Source organism: Heptranchias perlo, chromosome 1 (assembly GCF_035084215.1).
Source record: "Heptranchias perlo isolate sHepPer1 chromosome 1, sHepPer1.hap1, whole genome shotgun sequence".
NCBI classification, from domain to species: Eukaryota; Metazoa; Chordata; class Chondrichthyes; order Hexanchiformes; family Hexanchidae; genus Heptranchias; species Heptranchias perlo.
Window position 1 is genome coordinate 186,818,887 of NC_090325.1, and position 20,256 is coordinate 186,839,142.

Sequence of the window (20,256 nt, forward strand, 5' to 3'; positions counted from 1 at the left end):
AAACCACTTCTGTTCATTGCATTATAGAGTGTTATGGTCAGGATCAAGTCTATCAGATCTGGTACCACTTTAACATAAGCAATTTCATATGAAGTTCCCCAATAGCTTAACTGGTGAAAGCCCTAAAGTTCTTTGATTCTCGGGAAGGGGGGTAAATGTTCTCAAAGCCTCTCCCATTCCGCCGATGTAACTTTGACAGAAACCCTCGTTTCGGTATGTAAACGTGGTTCCCGTCGAGGTTCTGGCAGCAGAGCAGGAAGAGTTTCAGGCAAAATTCAACCCTCCTTGAGGTCTGCTGAATTGGCTGATCTGAGCCGGGTTAACAGAAAGGATGAGACAGAAGGCCTTGATGCTCCTTAGGCTAAGGATGAAATAATTCAGCCCACATTGCCACTATTGAATGCGATCCAGTGACCCACTGGAAGTTTGATTGATTGAGGCCCCTGCCACTGGGCTCAATATCCAGCACCTGTTTGGAAATTGCAGGCACACAGCCCACGATTATTCGAGATCCTCCATCCATGAAATGCATCCTACGATTTCCTGAGTGCACCAGATTGTGGATTCGCCCTTTAGTTTCTTGCTGTGCTTCTGTGTATAATATCACTTATAAATAAACTTGACTCATAGTTTTAGCCTTGCGAATTGGAACATAGGAACAGGCCCATCGAGCCTAAATTAGACCATGGCTGATCAGTACCTCAACTCCATTGATGTGTCTTTTCTCCATTTCCCTTGATACCTGTGCGGGCTGCGGTCAGTTTTCTCCGGCACATGGCACCCAAACCGACAGCCCTTAAAGGGACCGCTGGAGGCCATCACCCAAAGGGTAAGTTAAATGTTTTTTTTTACTTATCTGAAGGTGGGGCCAGGAGGAGCTGGCGTGCTCCTCCCGGCCCCACGTTAAAACTGCGTACCTCTTGGGACCATGCTCGCGCAAACCCCCCTCCTCCCAATTGCCCTCCCCCACCCTCCTGGACTCACCTTTGGCCCTCGGCCGGCAGCTGAGCTGCCCAATGTCAATGGATATCAATGGAAATGAAAACCGGACAGCTTTGTATAACAGGCGGCCGACCCACGAGACTAGTTTAACACCTGGGCGGCACGTTCAAGATCTACCCCAGTCTGTTGAGAAATAAGAGGAGAAAAAAAATTATTCAAAGGTGGCAAATCAGTTTCCACTTAAAAAAAAAGACCCAATTCAACACAACTTGAACACGTGTATGCAAGTCTCAGGCAATTTATCATCGTGCCACGCCCACATCATTCCGATTATATCAATTATATCCTTTCTAGATTTTTTTTTCCTATCCTGTTTTTGTTTTAAATGTACCGCTCTCTTTTATATAATTTTAACCATAACAGCTAATGGAGGTAGTTAGCCTGAAATAATTGGCATCGGTTGATCCCAGATAGTCTGATCTTAGCCTCTGTCACCGTTCCAAAAGCGATGCATTTATTCAATTTGCCTGAGGTTTACCGAAATGGAAAGTACCCTTTTAGTTAACTCAGATTCGAGTTGTTTCTTGTGGGTTGATTGAATTAAAAGATGCTGTAGGTGTAACTTGTTTGTGATAGCGTCTGCCAAAAAGCATTCAGGCAAGTTGTCACGCGCCAATAAATTAATTCGGGAGCGCACTTGGAGGCCGACTGGCCTCTCCTTTTTCTGAACTGTTATTTAGAGTGTCAAAATCACCAACATGTTTTTTTAAAAATTAATTTGGATTTTTTTTTCTCCCCTTTATGGCAGAGGGGTTGTCCCCTGAGTTATCCTTTAGCGCAGACATTCTGTCTACGAAGCTTCCAGAAGTGGCCTTCAGCTTCCGGAACTTACCGGCTTTTCTGCAGGGTGTAAATAGTGGAGATTCCTTGGTCAATCAATCAGATCTCACCCGGTAACTTTTCATTTCCTTTTGGTCTTGCTGGAACATCCAAGGCGCTACATTTGAAGTGAGTCTAGCCAAGCAAATGATGCCATTTTGTTAACAGCATCCGATCCAATGTAAACTTAATGACAGAAAAAATTAGCGCCCAGGGTAGCCTTTTCTGAAGTGTGCCAGTCCTGATTATAGAAAGTGCCAAAAATCTCATGCAAACAGCACCAAAAAGACACGATTAAAATGAATTCTCTTCATGTGGCCAACATCATGATTAGTAGAGACCTGGGTACAATCTCTAACATTGGGGTTGCCAACCCTCCAGGATTGCTCTAGAGTCTCCAGGAATTAAAGATTAAACTCCAGGACACAGCTGCGAGCAACCTGGGAGAAAAATCATAGGGGGCAATAAAAAAAATGGTGTGCTCTTTTTCATTTTCTTTGAACACTTTCGTTTATTAGTTATAAAAATATTGGAGACCGGGGGGGGGGAAAAGGCTGTTTGACGGGTGGGGCTGTTGGAACTCAGAGGTCATGTGATGAAACCTCCAGGAATACGTCCAACCAGAGTTGGCAACCCTACTGTGACACCAAAGTGCAAGACTGGAGTCATAGTGCATGGCACAACGCAAATTGTAACCATCCAATTTGCAAGTGTACATGGCGCATAATCTGAATATTCTACATATCTGTGCAGTGCCATCATGTTCTGTCTGGTGGGAGCTGGGACATGATCCCTGATCACAATCACAGTGCTGGCAAATCCAAGGCCCAACCCTTAATTTGGTAATGCGGCTAAATTAAAAATGAACATCAGATGTGCCAAACAGCGTGTGAACATTTTGAGACTTGTGTCCATTAAGGGACACCAAGGCTGGGTATTATCAGATAGCGGCCAAAAGATCAGTGTGTCTGGAAGATGTTCTTCTGTCCGCTACTTTAAACGGGATCGTACCTCTGTCAAAACAGAGGAATTCCGTGCGAATGTGTTAAGCGTTATTCTGTTCGCATCAGCAATTCTCAAACGATAGGCCCCAATTTTAACCCCCAGTGGCTGGGTGAGTGACAAGGTGAGCTAGACACTCACCCACTGCTGGAGAAATTGGGCCCGGGCTATTTTAAGTCATGTCGCCAGCCTGCTTCCCGCCTGGAATGAGTGGGAAGTTGAGAGGACGAGGCGGAAAATCGCACGGCCTGGAGACTGCCCGCCGACACAACGTAGGTGGCAGCATCGTGTTACGGGGGGGGGGGGGTAGATATATTTTGCGTTTGGGAAGTGGGGGGGTGGAGTCTGTGGTAAGGGAGGCCTGAGCTTTCCATGTGGGTCCCGAGGAGCACTCCAGCTGCTCCTGGCCTCACAAAGGAAAGAAAAACACTTACCTGTTTCCTGCCTCTTCTGGAGCTGATCCACCTTCTGTCCTGCTCAGGCCTGAGTTAAAATTGCAGTCAGGACAAGATGATGTCATCAGGACCCGACCTGCATATGTGAAGAAGGACTCCATGCCGGCTTTGGGTGGGTGGTCCTTGCCTTTGCTCAGGAGAGTAGGTTAAAATCGTGGACATGGGGTCCTGGCAGCTCCAGGGTGGGTAGGCATTTTAACTGCCCACTCGCCCATTTTCCGTTGAGTGGGTAGAGTTAAAATCGCCCCCACAGTCTTTTTAATCAAGAAAAAAATCATTCCAGTGGAAAAAGCCACCTACAACAGCCTAACCATAAATTCTAAAGATTAAAATTTTTAAAATTCATTCTCAGGATTTGGGAGTCGCTGGCACTTTTATTGCCCATCCCTAGTTGCCCTTGAGAAGGTGGTGATGGGCCTTCTTCCTGAACCGCTGAAGTCCATGTGGTGAAGGTGCTCCCACAGTGCTGTTAGGTAGGGAGTTCCAGGATTTTGACCCAGCGACGATGAAGAAATGGGCGGATATATGTCCAAGTCGGGATGGCGTGTGTCTTAGAGGGGAGCTTGGAGGCGATGGCGTTCCCATGACGTTGCTGCTCTCTTTGATCTCGGTAGTGGAGCTCGCAGGGGAGGGAGGCGCTCTTGAAGACACTCCAGCCACAGCGCGCCAGTGGTGAAGGGGGTGGATATTGAGTCCAGTGACAGGGGGGCACTGATCAAGCGAACTGCTGTGTCCTGGAATGTGTCGAGCTTTGTGAGTATTGTTGCGGCTGCACCCATCCAGGCGAGTGGTGAGTATTCCATCATCTATTGTCCTCAACCCACCCTCCAGCTGGAAACTGACAAAAGTTCATCCAACTGTGTTTGAGAGACAGTCAGTACTGGGGATGAAACACACATTCAGCTGTTTATGAGGCGAGCGTTCAATCGCCTGAGCTCCACAGCTGTTGCTGGTCTGTTGAGCCTGGTTGCTTTGCTGATATGATCGAGGTAGAAATTGCTGTTTCCAATAGATACTGTTCTTATATTTAAAAAGAAAGAAAAAAGCAGCCACTTGCAAAGACAAGTCAAAAGACAATTCTGAGTGTTTAATACCAGTGGGGAACCCGGTCACTGACATCTCCACACTCCTCAAAGCAAAACTTGTTCAACATCAGATAGGGAAGCCTGGGGGTGGGGGGAGGGGGTTAAGAGGGGGTTAAAATTCGACCTCGTCAAGGGTGGTAACGGTTTGGCCGTCCGTGACACACCCCGGCCTGGAATTTCCTGCGTAATTTGCACCCAGAGGCACGCTCAATCTGGCCGCAAATCGAATGCGCGGCCTAAAAGATGGCGGAATTTTGGGCCTAAGTGAGTTGCGCGCCTGAGTACAATAATCTCCTCGGATCGTCTATCGATCCCTCCGCCCGAAAGCATCCCCGTTCATAATAACGGCCCAGGCCCCTCCCCACCATGTTGCGGAGCCTCGGATACGGGTTTCCTGCGATCGCGTTCGGAGGCCCTCTTCAAATTACGACCAGATTTTCAGGCGCGGCTGGAAACAAAGTCATTTTCCTGGTGTTTTATTGCAATTTCTTAAGCGTTTTTTAAAAAAAAATGCATCCTCTTGGAGACCGGCTCTCTATTCTCTGCTTATTTGAATGCATTTTTATGGCATCAGTATAAGTCACATTAAAAATTGAAATGCTTCTCCAATTGCAGCTTTCTAAACTTGCCGTGCCTGCTGCGCATGAATGTTGGTTGAGTGAGTTGAAGCTTAAATTTTCATGCTTAAGAGAAATATATGGTGTAAGGTTTCATCGGGCCCCGATTGTTTGCGCTGATTTAAGCCCATTTTACGTTTGGGCGTAATCTAATGAGATTCGCAGGAAATTTGAGCGTAACCTGATAGGCGCTGGAATGCGGGAACTCCAGGCCCTCGTCCGAATTTCCTTTCCATTGAAGAGGAAAAGGCGACAGGGTGAATAACGGGCAGTTGATACACTACCGCTCATATTGCACCCCCACCGAAGTAAAATTTAGCCCCCAAGTTCTTGACCGTGATTCATTTGGTTGGTGGTGAGTGCACAGGTCAGGAAAGTACCAGGTTCAATCCTTGTTTTGCCAAGTCATCTGATTACCTGTGGGTCAGTGGCAGAAACACTGTAGTTAGTCTCAGTGGCCCCCGGGGTGGGGTGGGGGAAATCAGTCAGGGTTTTGGCTCTTGATCCCTGTTTATTGATCCCTGACGGAACAGCAGGAGTGAAAACATCTGGCAAGGAAAGGAATGGGCTGAGGTGCCAGAGGGCGTTAGTACCTATATACCCCAGCATGAGACAGTTAGTGCTTTAAGGAGAAAAGATAAAGAATGGGGATAAATGGATATGTGAACAGGAATGCAGGAACAGGAGTAGGCCATTCAGCCCCTCGAGCCTGTTCCACCATTCAATCACATCATGGCTGATCTGTACCTCATCACCATTTACCCACCTTTGCTCCATATCCTTTGATACCCTTAATCAAAAAAAACTATCGATCTCAGTCTTGAAAATTTCAATTGACCCCAGCATCCACAGCCTTTTGGAGGAGAGAGTTCCAGATTTCTACTACCCTTTGTGTGAAAAAAGTACTTCCTGATTTCACTCCTGGATGGCCTGGCTCTAATTTTAAGATTGCGCCTCCTTGTTCGGAATTCCCCCCACCAGAGGAAATAGTTTCTCCGTGTCCACCCTATCGAATCCCTTTATCATTTTAAACAAACACCCTCTCAACCTTCTACACTCAAGGGAACATAAGCCAAGTTTATGCAACCTGACCTCATAATTTAACCCTTCAAACCCCAGTATCATTCTGGTGCATCTGCGCTGTACTCCCTTCAAGGCCAATATATCCTTCCTGAGCTTCGGTGCCCAAAACTGAACAATCGAATCCTCTTGCTGCAGAAATAAACTGCTTCCATTTCATAATGAATATGGAAGAAAAGAGGGGGGAATAGTAGTTCATCTCTGTACCGAGTTTTAAATCAATGACGGTTGTAACAGTTGAAGGGGGAATTCCTTACAGCAACTGTGTTGGTCAACAGCAAATTTCTTTCTTGGAAATCAATCAACCTGTTGTGTTTTCTCATTGAAGGTTTGCCCCAGATCCAATTGATTTTTAATTTTACTCCAGTATTTCAGTATAAGGTTATGTAAAGTTGGAAGAACTCTTTTTCAAATGAAACCCAACTTTAAAGTCTTTTAGTTTTCTTTCGTTTCTCTTGAAGTGAGAATTTTTTCGTTTTAACGAGCTCTCAATGTGGCCCTCATCCAGTTGAAACGATCTACAGGGTCGGGTGTATGGGGGTCCTGCAGAGTGGAGAATCCACCACTCAGACTTGCTTTTCCGGAACGCCATGCAGTTTAGAAACTTCTTCACCCAGAGAGTGGTTAGAATGTGGAACTTGCGACCACATGGAGTAGCTGAGGCGAATAGCACAGATGCACTTAAGGGGAAGCTGGATAAGTACATGAGAGAGAAAGGAATAGAAGGTTATGCTGATAGAGTTAGATGAAGTAAGGTGGGAGGAAGCTCGAGTGGAGCATAAACACAGGCTCAGACCAGTTGGGTCGAATGGCCTCTTTCTGTGCTGTAAGTACCATGTAATACCATGTAATGTAATACCATGTAATGTAATACTATATAATGTAATACTAGGTAAAGTAATATTATTTAATACATTAAACCAAACTGTACGATCCTATTTGGTGCATGTTAATGTCTCTTACTCCTCAAGATTACTTGGTACCTCACATCTGAAGTGTTGTTCCGATTTATAGGATCATAAGATAATTACCGATGAGGAAGGACATTTGCCCATCGACTGTCCAGGGAGATCCGACAATCTCCCTGTTACATAAGAACGTAAGAAATAGGAGCAGCAGTAGGCCATACGGCCCCCCGAGCCTGCTCCGCCATTCAATAAGATCATGGCCGATCTTCTACCTCAACTCCACTTTCCCGCCCGATCCCCATATCCTTTAATTCCCTTAGAGTCCAAAAATCTATCTATCTCAGCCTTGAATATATTCAAAGACTGAGCATCTACAGCTCTCTGGAATAGAGAATTCCAAAGATTCACAACTCTCTGAGTGAAGAAATTCCTCCTCATCTCAGTCCTAAATGGCCGACCCCATATCCTGAGAATATGAGCGCCTAGTTCTAGACTCTCCAACTGGGGGAATCAGCCTCTCAGCATCTACCCTGTCAAGCCCTCTGAGAATTTTATATACTTCAATGAGATTTCCTCTCATTCTTCTAAACTCCAGAGAGTATCGGCCCATTCTACTCAATCTCTCCTCATATTGTAGCATTCAATTATTTCTTAAAAGATCCCATGGCTTTTTTTTGCTTCCACTGCTTGGGGGTAGATTTTGACCATTGGGTGGCCGGTCCTCGGAGAGCTCTGGCCAGACCGCCTGTTCCGCCAGACTGGAGGCCCCCATCATGGGCGAGCTGCGGGGCTCCAAACAGATGTCCCGACGCTGCCCACTGGATTGAAGCCTGAAAATCGGGTCGGACCTGCTGCCAGCAATGTAAGTTATGAAGGGAGGGGAGGTAAGGTGGGGGGGCGGTGGTTGGTCGCGATTGTGGAGGATGGGGGTCCCAGAGAACTAGAGGCACACACCTGCGTGTCTTTTCTCTGCACTATCTCCAGCACTTGTCTCCCTTGTTTCTCAGCGAACAGAGCGGGACTCAGTAACTCAAGGTGCGGTCTGACCAGAGCATTGTACGGTTTGATCATTACCTATGTAAGGAGTCGTACAACACCAGGTTATAGTCCAACAGCTTTATTTGAAATCACAAGCTTTCGGAGCTTTGCTCCTTCGTCAGGTCACCTGGACTATAACCTGGTGTTGTACGACTCCTTACATTTGTCCACCCCAGTCCATCACCGGCATCTCCACATCATGATCATTACCTGACTTACATGCTACTGTTTTGACTGGATATCCAACGTCATATTGGCTTTCTTGACTGCTGCTCTGCATCGGTTGGACATGTTTAGCGTCGAGTCTACTGAGACCCTTCGGTCTCTTCCAACAACATCCTTAGCTACTTAAACACCTTTCATGGAGTAGGCGTGCTGACTATTTTTCCTTCCTATGTGTGCTACTTCACACTTCTCTGCATTAAATTCCATCTGCTATTGTTCAGCCTGTTATACTTATCTTGTCCAACTCATTCAGTAATTTTCAAGCTGCCTCCTCCGATTCCACTGCCCCTTCCTAGCTTGGTTTCATCTGTAAATTTGACCGCTTTGTGTTCACTGAGATCTGATTTCAAATAACACACCTCACTGCTCGTTCCCCCTGTGCAGGCTTTTTAAAAAACGGTTTTGTTTCCTGCGTGTTTGTTTTTGAATTCAATTTCCAAAACTTTCTTTTTTAAAAAAATAATTGAGATACCAGGCTGAGACCGAACTGTCCACCATGGTTGGATCAAACGTCTTGGGATGGTGGGTGTGTGTTGTTGGTCTCGGAGACTCTATGTAATGCGAGTGATGGGAATTCCGTCGGAATGCAAACATTGGAGCACCCGATTATTTGCATACAATCCAACGAATCATCAGTATCGGTCAATTCCCCGAGACAATAACTGGCCCTGATAAACCGATACTTGATAACCCGATACTTGGGTGAGGAAAGATGGCTAGAAGAGTAAGAAAGGAAGTTATGACAGAAAGAAGGAGTCAGTCGGTGGGTGAGTCATGCCAGGTGTGTGATCTCTGAGGGTGAGCGAGGCAGTCAGGAATGTACCCTGGAAGGAGGATAAAAACAAACAACTGAGAGAAGACTGTGCTTCCTCTGATAGGTTTATGAACGAGGTAGGTAACACTACAGGTGGCTGGAAATTTGCCAGAACAGATACAGAACCAAGTCTTTTCAAAGTGACACACTTCTGGTGAGAGTGTACACAAAAGAGAATATCACTCCTGCCACCACATGAAAGGACCAGACATTAGGCAACGGGCCAAGGGACTACTGCAAGGAGACAAGGATGTCACACACACACACAGCTTTAGGTTTGAAGTTAGCTTAATTCCCAAATGCTGATTCTTTGAGGTGGGGAAAGGTTTCATGTAATACTTTGTGCCATCTTTAACTTCCAGTCTGTAATTAATCTCTGCGGTACAAACAGAACTACAATGAAAGCCACAAACAGATAACTGTCCCTGGAGGCTAAAGCTTTTAACAAGCACGTGGTAGGAATATACTGACACAGCACGGGTGACTGTTGCTCATCCTGCCGCCGTAACTGGGCGCTGTTGCCTCGTCTTTGTCAAATGCAGTCACCGTCCTAATACCACAAGCCGAGAATTTCCTTGGAGCTCGCCCCGCTCTGCCACTGTAACCTCGCTGGAAGTAAACGGGGTTTTCCCGGCACTTCCAGATGTTCAGCTGTGGCATCTCCTGGTTCGGACGAGAGGTCGTCAACCTGAACCCTTAACCTGATCTTCCTCTCTCCACAGATGCTGTGCCTGATCCCGTCGAGTGTTTGCAGCATTTTCTGTTACATACGAAAATGACGGGCAGGAGAGGATCAGCCGGTCCATCAAGCCTGCCCCATGCTCATGGTGGTTGGAGCATCCTGACTGGACTCTTTCTACTCTCCTCCCCCCCCCCCCCCAGCGGAACGGCCATATAATCTCCTGGGAGATGCAAAAAGCAGGAAAAGAAACCCCAGGGCCAATAAAGGAAAAAAAAATTCAACATTCCTCTCCGACCTCCTCAGGCGATTGAAACCAGTGCAGGAGATCACACGGACCATGCGACGTCAACAATTCCAGCATCCGCAGGGATTTTACTTTTAGCTTTACCCTGTCCGTTTCTTGGAACAGCTTCCATATGAGGTCAAGGGAGATATTGGCAGTAATTTTGGCGGGGGTGGGACTCTATTGCTAAATTGTATTTCCAGCCCAATTTATCTTTCTATTGACTTCAAAATTGGAAATTACCACCATTGAGACCAAGGCCTAAATTTTAACTAGGAGGCGGGGTCTCAGCGGGGTGGGGGGGGGGGTTAATAATCGGGTGGGAAACCCGGAGAAAAAAATCATGCAGTTTCCCGAGCGATCGCGACTCAATTGAAGCCACTTAACTCAACTTCCGGGTCTTGTGTCCTCAAACTGCGCTGCGGGCGGACTGCGCACCTGCATGACGCGTATAAAGCTCACTATTTAAAGGGCCACTCTAATAAAGCATTTTGAAGGAGAAAAACGGTTACAATGACTATGCAATGTTGCAGAGCCAAGCCTGCACCTCGGTTCTCCGACACCATCCTGGGGACACTGCTGGGCGCAGTGAGAAGCAGGAGGGAGGTGCTTTATCCACCAGACAGGAGGAAGGAACCTGGCTCTGTCACAAAGAAGGCGTGGCTGGAGATGGCAGACCAGGTCAGCAGCAGGAGCACGATGCCCCGGTCGTGGCTGCAATGCAGAAAGAAATTTAATGACCTAACCAGGTCAGGAAAAGTGAGTACAGTTACTGATTGACCTGCATTCTGTGGTGAACATTACCCACCCCTCACACTGTCCTGTGAGGCCTACTCTATCACATCACTCCTCACACCCACTTAAGGCTCAGTGTCAAGTTACCTTCACTTTCTGCGCACTTCTTCACCCCCCCCTTCATTTGTGCACCCACCTCTCCCACTCACCCCAATCCTGATCCAATGTGATCAATCTGTCTGATCATCACCCTCTGATGCATTTGCTTCATTGTCATCCTGACTCAAAGCAATGCATCCATCGGGTGACCATGTCACTCTCACTCACTCACACGTCTGTACTTTCTCCCCTTGTAGGAGAAGAGAGTGCAAAATGCAAGGGAGAGGGCGAGGACTGGAGGGGGGCCTCTACAAATAGTGGCCCTCACAGAGGCGAAGGAGGAGACCTTAGAGATAAGTCCTCCAGTGGAGCGCCTGGCCGTCGGGGATGTCGAGACTGGCATCCTGCAAACGTCTGGTGTCAGAACTTTAACATCCCTCACAACGTGGATTGATGTTATCAACGATTGACCTGTTGCACACCTCAGTATGCTCATCGCAACATTACTTCTGCCATGATTATTAATATTGCTGTGTGTTTTCTTTCAGGGGTGTCACGGACTGAGGACGTGGTCAAGGGCGATTCCTCAGAGGAGCTCCCGGCCTCTGAGGGCGCACCGTCACATCTTAGCGAGCCATCCACCAGCGCAGATCCTTGGTGGGTCCTATTAGAGAGATAGTTGGGTTGTCACCTAGTGAGCACGATCAGACACTGGTGGCAGGGGCAGCAGTGGAGAGTCCGCGTCGATGGGTGCTCTCCTCTCCAAGCTCTGCTCAGCTTGGCACAGATGCTGAACCCCAGGGGCCATCCTTGAGAAGGAGAATGATCGAGATACGGGAGCAACTCTGCGAGGGAGTGGAAAACATGCCGTGCATACTCTCCACGATAGCGGAGAAGATGGAGGAGTCCAACTCCATCATTACTGGATTGGTGGCGCTGGTAAGTGCGGGAATGTCTGTGATGGAGAGGATGGCAGCCTCCATTGAGCTTCAGGCACGGCTCACAAATGAGTCCATTCAGGCCCTGGCAACAGCTGTGCAGACTCAGTGCAAACTACATTCTGCTGCCTTAAACAGGCAGACAGATACACTAGCACTGGCCTTACAAGGCATCACACGTGTCCTCCAAACTGTTGTCCAGCAGGGTGGTAGGAATGATGTGGGCCTGGCCCAGGAGAGGGATGATGGCGAAAGGGGACATGGAAGTGGGGACGCCACTCAAAGCATTCCCACGTCTCACCTGTTGCCTCCTCCTCAACCAATACCCGCTATGCTGCCTCCTCTCCAGATGACCAAGTCTGCCCCTGCACAGGTGCAGGTGGAGCAGTCTTTGGAGCAGCGTTCACGGGCTTCAAAACCCAGAAGTCGTAGGCCGAAAACATCTAAGCAATCCGGGCATGAATCTGAACAACCTGCCAGTACCTCTGCAGCAGCCACAGGGGATGCACCACGTGGAAGCTGTAGGAAGAGGAAGTTGAAGGTTTTGTCATCACTAAGGGTTGTGGATACAAGGGTGTCTGACAGACTGTCACGTTTTTCATTTACATTTGGTTTATGTTAACTTCACATTAAATGTTACGGTTTTCATCACCACTGCCATGTCTTGCCCATTCTTGAGTGCCTTTTATGAAAGCACCCTTACACATGGTTGTTCACGAAAGGCGAGACTTGATGCCACCCATTGGGTGCGTTTGCAATGGGTGTGTGTGTCATTATATGACTGTTTTGTGCAACTTGGGCGGGCGGAGGGGGGGAGCGGGTGGAGGTTGTGGTTGTAGTGGTCCTTACAGGTGGTCTGAGTACTTGGCTGTAGTCACTTTGCAGATCTCCGTAAGAGAATCTATCAAATATGAGTGACTCCCTGGCATGATGAGCAGCCAGGTGAGACGCAGCTCTACAGATGGTTCACCCAGCATCGTCCTCCTCCTCCTCTTCCTCATCGTCCTCGTTTTTTTCTTCAATGTTGATGGCAGGTGCGGCTACCTCTGGAGCACATGGGACCTCGTCCACCGGTAACCCTCTCTGCTGAGCGATGTTATGCAGGATGCAACACACGAGTATTATTCTGCCCTCGCCGATGAGTACTGAAGGGCTCCCCCAGGCAACGGAAGCACATCTTCAGCATTCCTATGGCTTCCTCTATGACAGACCTGGTGGTGCTGTGACTGTCGTTGTAACTCTTCTGTGCCTCGCTGGTGGGGTTCCTCACAGGTGTCATGAGCCACGTCTGCAGGAGGTATCCCTTGTCTTCAAGGAGCCTTCACTTAAGTCTGTCCTGTGTGTGGAAGAGGGCCGGGATGTTGGATTCGCGCAGAATGAAGGAATCATGGCAGCTGCTCCGGAATTTAGCACACACCTGCAGAAACCTCTTCCGGTGGTCGTAAACCAGCTGCGCATTGATAAAGTGACATCCCTTTCTGTTGCTGAACAGTCCTGGCTCATGCGCAGATCCTCGGATCACAACGTGTGTGCACTGTACCTGTGGGAAGCCAGTCAGAGGGTGGAAACCCACTGCCCTCTCACTCTGGCTGATGTCGTCGATGGGGAAGTTGACGTAGTCAGACGTCCTGGCAAACATGTCATCTGTGACCTGTCGTATACACTTATGGGCAGACGACTGAGAGATCCTGGTGATGTCCCCGGTGGCGCCCTGGAAGGATCTGGAGGCGAAGAAGTTGAGGGCAGTGGTGACTTTAACTGCGACGGGCAATGCATGGCCACCAGGCCCAGTCGGGAGTAGCTCTGCATGAAGGAGCCTGCAGATGTCTGCGATCACCTGGCCACTCAATCATAGCCTTTGTAGGCGCTGCTCCTCAGAGAGTTCCAGGAAGCTTAACCTCCGCCTGTAGACCCTCTCACGAGGGTAGTGCCTCCTGCGACGTCAGGCCCCCCGTTGTTCCCCTCTCTGCTCTCGTGCAGGTCCCTGTGGCGCACCTCTGTCTTGTGGAGCTGCAACTCCCAGAACTGCATGCCGTGCTGATGTGCCTCCTCCTCAGATGTACTGCTGAATACATCCGTTGTGCACCCTCGTCCTGATGGTGTCAGTTTGAGGGGGTCCAAAGTGCAGGCAAATATGTCTGAACAGAAGAATTCTGAATGTGAACAAAGAAATCTGAGTCGAAACATTAAGGACTCCCAGCCAAAGGTTTGTGTGAGAGAACTGCCTGCCCTGCAGCAAAAAACTCACCTTTTATCCCCATTTGTCATGGTTTGAAATGTCCAAACGGCTGCCAGCTGCAACTCGCCTCCGTTTGCACGGCATGTTTCAGAGGCCATGGGAGACACGTTCAGGCAGAGATAACATCGTTTGCCTGCATCAATCGCCACAAATTTAATTGATTTAAGTACTTCAGTGATGCTAATTCCCCCTTTAAATGTCATCCTGCCGGTTTTAATTGCCGGTGGGACTTCCGGGTTTCTGAAGGGCGCACGCACCCAGATGTGTCTGGGTGAAACTCATTTTTCGGCGTGTTGGAGCCGGGACTCCTTCCCGCTCCCAACTTTTAAAATTTCTACTGTCTCCAACCCACCCATCCTTCGGGGTTAAAATCATGCCCCAAGGCTGGGGGGAGGGGGGGGTGGAATTTTGACTTTGGGTGATAGTGTAAAGCAGGGGATTTCGGATCAGGCCCCTGTTACACATCTCTCCTGGTTTTCATTTCCATTGACTTCAATGGATCTGATATCGCTCGCTTCACACTATTGCAATGGTGTAAGTGCATTGGAGCGGAACCCATGCTTGTCCTAGCTCCAGGCTACTGTTCCCCGTCCATGCCCTGGGGATGGGGTCATTTGCAGGGCTGGACTGGGCTGCCAGTGCCTGCAAGAGAACATTATTATCACCTGCCCTGATCCGGCCTTGTAAGGCAGTGCGGCCAACAGCTAGGTCTCATTCTCATGTTTAACTCCCTCCATGGCCTCACCCCTCCCTATCTCTGTAACTGCCTCCAGCCCTCCAACCCCCGAAGAACACTGCTTTGCACCACCTCTGGCCTCTTACGCATGCTCCATTCCCTTCACCCCACCATTGGCAGCTGTGCCTTCAGCCGTCTAGGCCCTAAGCTCTGGAGTTCCCTCCCTAAATTCCCTACGCCTTCTTGGGTGGACGTAATAGATCCCATGGCATTATTTCGAAGAAGAGCAGGGGAGTTCTCCCAAGTGTCCTGGCCAATATCCCTCAACCAACATGTGATCATTATCACATTTCTGTTTGTGGGACCTTGCTGTGTGCAAATTGGCTGCCACGTTTCCTGCATTACAACAGTGACTACACTTCAAAAGTACTTCATTGGCTGTAAAGCGCTTTGGGACATCCTGAGGTCGTGAAAGGCGCTATATAAATGCAAGTTTTTAAAAAAAAAACTCTCTGCTTCTCCGTCCTCCTTTAAGACCATCTTTAAAACCTACCTCTTTGACCAAGCTTTTAATCATCTGTTCTAATATCTCCTTCTTTGGCTCGGTGTTAATTTTTGTCTTATTACGCTCCTGTGAAGTGCCTTGGGATGTTTTCCTATGTTATAAGGTGCTATATAAATGCAAGTTGTTGTTGAGGTTGATGAATGCAGAGTGGAATCCCAGCAAAAAGGAACCTGCATTTATATAGCTCCTTTTACATCCTCACGCTATCCCAAAGCGCTTCATAGCCAATAAATTACTTTTGAAGCGAAGTCACTTGTTACACAAGCAAATGTGGTGCACAATGTGGCACAGCAAGATTCCACAAACAGCAATGAGATAAATGATTGGATAATGTGTTGCTGGCGGTATTGATTGTGAGGGATAAATGTTGGCCAGGACACCGGGAGAACTTCCTGCTTCATCCTGGTGAGGGGTGGGAGAGGAAAATAGCTCAGGAGGTAGAATGTGGAGGTAGGCCATGCCCTCAATTTTTCCCATGTTCTCCACCACTATCCCGCCCAGTTTGGAGAATTCAGGCCATAATTGCCCGCCTGGATTCATTCATCGCTGGGACATATGCTAACTAACACCACTGCAGGAGCATCGCCATCACACGGACTGCAGCTGTTCAAGGAGAAGGTCCAACTCCACCTTCTCAGGGCAATGAGGGATGGGCAATAAATGCCGGCCTTGCCATCGACACCCACATCCTGAGAAGAAATAACAGAAAAAAATCTCTACACTCATACTGAAACTGATTGTCTTGTGGTGAACAGAGAGTCTGAACACATCATTGCAAAACTCCTACCCATTTTTCCTGTTAACAATGGGTGAATCATTTGGACTTTTTAGAAATAAAACAGTGTAACGTTTGTAGATTCCACTGAGGTGTTGACTAAAATCCCTCTGTATTCCTGTGTGACATAGCACTACTGACTCTCACCTCAGCCTCTGTAAAGATCTCGCAGCATTTTCTGAAGTATTCATTAAAAGGAGAGGACAGTTGGACCGTACGTTGCTGAAGCTTTGTGTGTGTAACTAAGGTGTTTCTGTCTTTGCCACTCTATTATTCCAGATAGCTTGTGTAATGAAACTCTTTAAGGTGGACAAGCATTCTCCAAAACAAAAGGATTGGGGGGGTTGGGGGGGGAAGAGAGTTTACTTAAAGGTTTTCTTGAGAAAACACTGGGGAGAAATTGGACCTCATTACAAAAGGATGAATTTCGGGGCGATCTGCGCCTACATTATGGGCACCGCCATATTGGTAAGGGCAGCTATCCAGGCATTGAGCCCCTTGCTTATGTTAATGAGGGGTCTGACACCTGTTTAAAGACCCCGCTGGCAAACTGGGCAGCGCTGAGCGCGACTTGTAGCCTAATCAGCAGAGGCCGCCGCCATAAAGTAAGTCCTCCTGGCTTCGCAGCACTGCTGCAGGCCGTTGCTGGCCTCTCTCTTGTTCTCTCGCCGCTCCCCAGGACGTAACCAAGGGTCACTGCCGGCGAGGCCCAGATTGGTCGGCGAGCTGGAGGGATAGGCAGCGGCAGCTCACCGTGATTAATAAAATGAGTCCCGAGGCCTGATTTCAGGCGAGCCTCGAACCTCCCACTCCCGTGCACCCCAACCCGTTCTTTGCTCCAAAAACAGGTCGAGACCAATTTCTTTCCCTCTACAGGACACGGCTGTTTTCATTCTCCTCCCTGGTTTGCTCATTTTCTGAAAGTCGACTCCATTTGAGTTTCTTCCATCGATGGACTTTTCCCCTCACCCTCTATGCTGCCTTAAGGCCAGACCACAGGAGGGCCCCGATTTGTCGTGAGGTGAAGCAGCCCAAAGATCACGTGGGGTGGGCGGGGGGCTGGGAATTTCCTCGAGAGTTCTCCCGGTCCGCTGTGGGGTTTCCGGGGCCGAGGAGATTTACCCCAATGTCAGTTCTTCACCCATTTTGTGGCCTCGCTGTGCCATTGTGACAATTGTAGCCTCATCTATTGCAACAAGAAACCTCCTGTTATTTCATACCTGTAAAGTTTTGGTTCCTTTCATCTCGTTTATCACTTCAATTGCTTCATACCATGGCTGCAATAAACCCTGCATTCATATAAGTTTGTTAGGCTACGCCAATGGCTCAGAAGGTAATGGCACCATTGAGCTTGCTGAAAGACAGTGCAGCACTTCCTCTGTACTGCACTGAAGTGTCAGCTTAGATCATCTGCTCAAGTCTCTGGTGTGGGACTTGAACCCATGACTTTCTGACTCAGAGGCAAGAGTCTGACCAACTGAGCCACGGCTGACGCAAGCTCTACACAAAATGGTTACTTCAGCTTACCAATTGCCAGCAGTTTCTGATCATTAAACTGAACAAGACGAGCGTACTCCCTTTACAACATTAAGGATTGGGAGGAGGGAATCAGTGGAATGTGTTTCCCCTTTAAGATCCAATTTGGTAAGTGCTTCACAAGTAATTGTATTGTAGATCAAAAGAAGCAGAAATAAACTCCAGTGTAATATAAAATGTACAGGCTCAGGTATAGACGAATCCTGCCATAAATGTAGAACCACCTATCTGAGAAATTTTAAGCATGAAGTGAGATTATGCTCCGACAATGATTTCTATGAACTGTGTGCAGGAAAATGGACGGTTTATAAATCTTCGTTCTGCCGCCCAATTAATAATTCATTCAGCAACTCGCCCTGCGCGAAACCCCTGCGAAGGACTGAACAAAAATAACTTTCTGCACCAAAGTAACTCGTTTTTTAAAATTAGTGGCTTTCTTAGCCCAGCTTGACTATATTTAGTGCTTGGGACATCCAAAACCAGTGAAATGGGACAAGTTTGTGCTTGGATCAAGGAGCACTATTCAAAGATTAAGAGCTCTATTCAACAGGAGTAATGGGATGTGATTTGCTCCATGAGGATTCAAATCAGAACTAATCTTGGATTAGCTATCTGGACTCAACTGGAAATGTTGATTCTTGTCATCTGAATTTAAATAAAATGCACATGTGTGTTTTCACGTGTATGTTCTCATATGTGTATGTATGCACATGCGTATATGTGTTTGTATATGTAGGTGTTTTTGGATACATGTGTGTGTTTATATATGTGTGTGTATGCGTGTTTGTGTATGTGTGTGCATGTATGTGTATATGTGTGCAGATGTGTATATGTGCGTATACGTGTGTGTATGCATATAGCCATATGCATACACACACGTATATATCTGTGTGTATATATCTGAATGTATGTATATGTGTGTGTATGTGTGTATTTGTGTATATGTGGGTGTATGTGTATGTGTGTGTATATGTATGTATACATGTGTGTGAGTATATGTGTGTATGTGTGTATACATGTGCGTGTATACATGTGAGTATGTGTGTATACGTGTGTGTGTGTTTACATGTGTGTGTGTGTATGTGTGTATACGTGTGTGTGTGTGTATACCTGTGTGTGTGTATATGAAGGTTGGGATCAGTGAGGTAGGTAGGAATTTTTCGGGGGTTGTTTGGACGTGAGTTTGCCAGACTACTACTAAAGGTCTATTTTTCAAATAGGAATTTCACAGTAAGGTTCGAATAGAAACATTATTATTTCCATTCATCTAACAATTCAAGTAAAGCAAATGAAAAGAAAGAAAACAGTCTTATTCAGACAAATACTCTAAAGCGCAAAGTCCAAGCACAGGTTATGTGTCGCTAGTCTGTCGATAACATCCTTACTCTTCAGTCCAATATCCCGGTGAACATTTAGAAGTGCAAAGACCAACTGATTGGTTTTCACTGGTCGAATTGTGGAACTGACCAGCTCTGGAAGAACATTCCTGGTTTCTGTGCTTCTATCAAATGATCTAAGGCACGTTCTTTCGAAGGAAGGAGTGGTCCAATAAAAAAAGTCATAGGCATTTTGGGAGGTTACTTGAACCCCCTGAACACCCCCCATTCCCCCCCACTGATACCTCTTGTTCAGACTGTGAGGCTTACATTACTGACCAATAACACCGTCGTTTAATTTTTAAAAATTTGATCTCAGGATGTGGGCGACGCTGGCAAGGCTGGCATTTATTGCCCATCCCGAGTTGCCTTGAGAAGGTGGCGGTGGGCCTTCTTCTTGAACCGCTGCAGTTCTGGTGGTAATGGTGTTCCCACAATGGTGTTAGGTAGGGAATTCCACGCGATTGACCCAGGCCTCACTCCTAAAAGGCAACTGCAACAGGCCAGAGGGGAAAAGGAGATTGTAAACAAAAACTTTTATAAGAGAAAAACAGATCTCAGGGCTCTTATGGGAATGGAGGTGGCAGTCAAATTGCTGAATGTTAGTAATGAAACTCCAACTTTGTAGCAGAAAGTAAATGAATTAAAGGAAAAGTCAACCAGAACATACATCAACAACAACTTGCATTTATACGGTACCTTTAACGAAGTAAAACATCACAAGGCGCTTTACAGGTGTGTTATCAGACAAGATTTGACATTGAGGTTTTAAGTAGCTTCTTAAACATGGTAAGAGCGGTAGAGAAATGGAGGGGTTTACAGAGGGAATTCCAGAGCTTAGGGTCTAGACAGCTGAAGGCACGGCCGCCAATGGTGGAGCAATGAAAATCGGGGATGCACAAGAGGCCAGAATTGGAGGAGTGCAAAGTTCTCGGAGGGTTTAGTGCTGGAGGAGTTTACAGCGATAGGGAGGGGCGAGGCCATGGAGAGATTTGAACGCAAGGATGAGAATTTTAGTGCAGGAATATATACTTTGCAGATGGCACATTGTGTTTTTATTTTGCTGTAATTATCTCTCTTTTCATGTCTAAATCAAAGCGTCAAGTGATTTTTCTTTTTTCTTTTCTTCTCCTTATTCGTGTCTGTACAGTTTGTAATTGTTGATTTCACATAAAACGCATTTGCCTGCAGGGATCCAGAAGGTGGGCGATACTGCAGGCTGAGGTGGGACAGGCGTGGCCTTAACAGAAAGAATCTCTTAATGGCGTTTAATTAGATAGTTACTGTACGCTGGGAGACTAATAGAC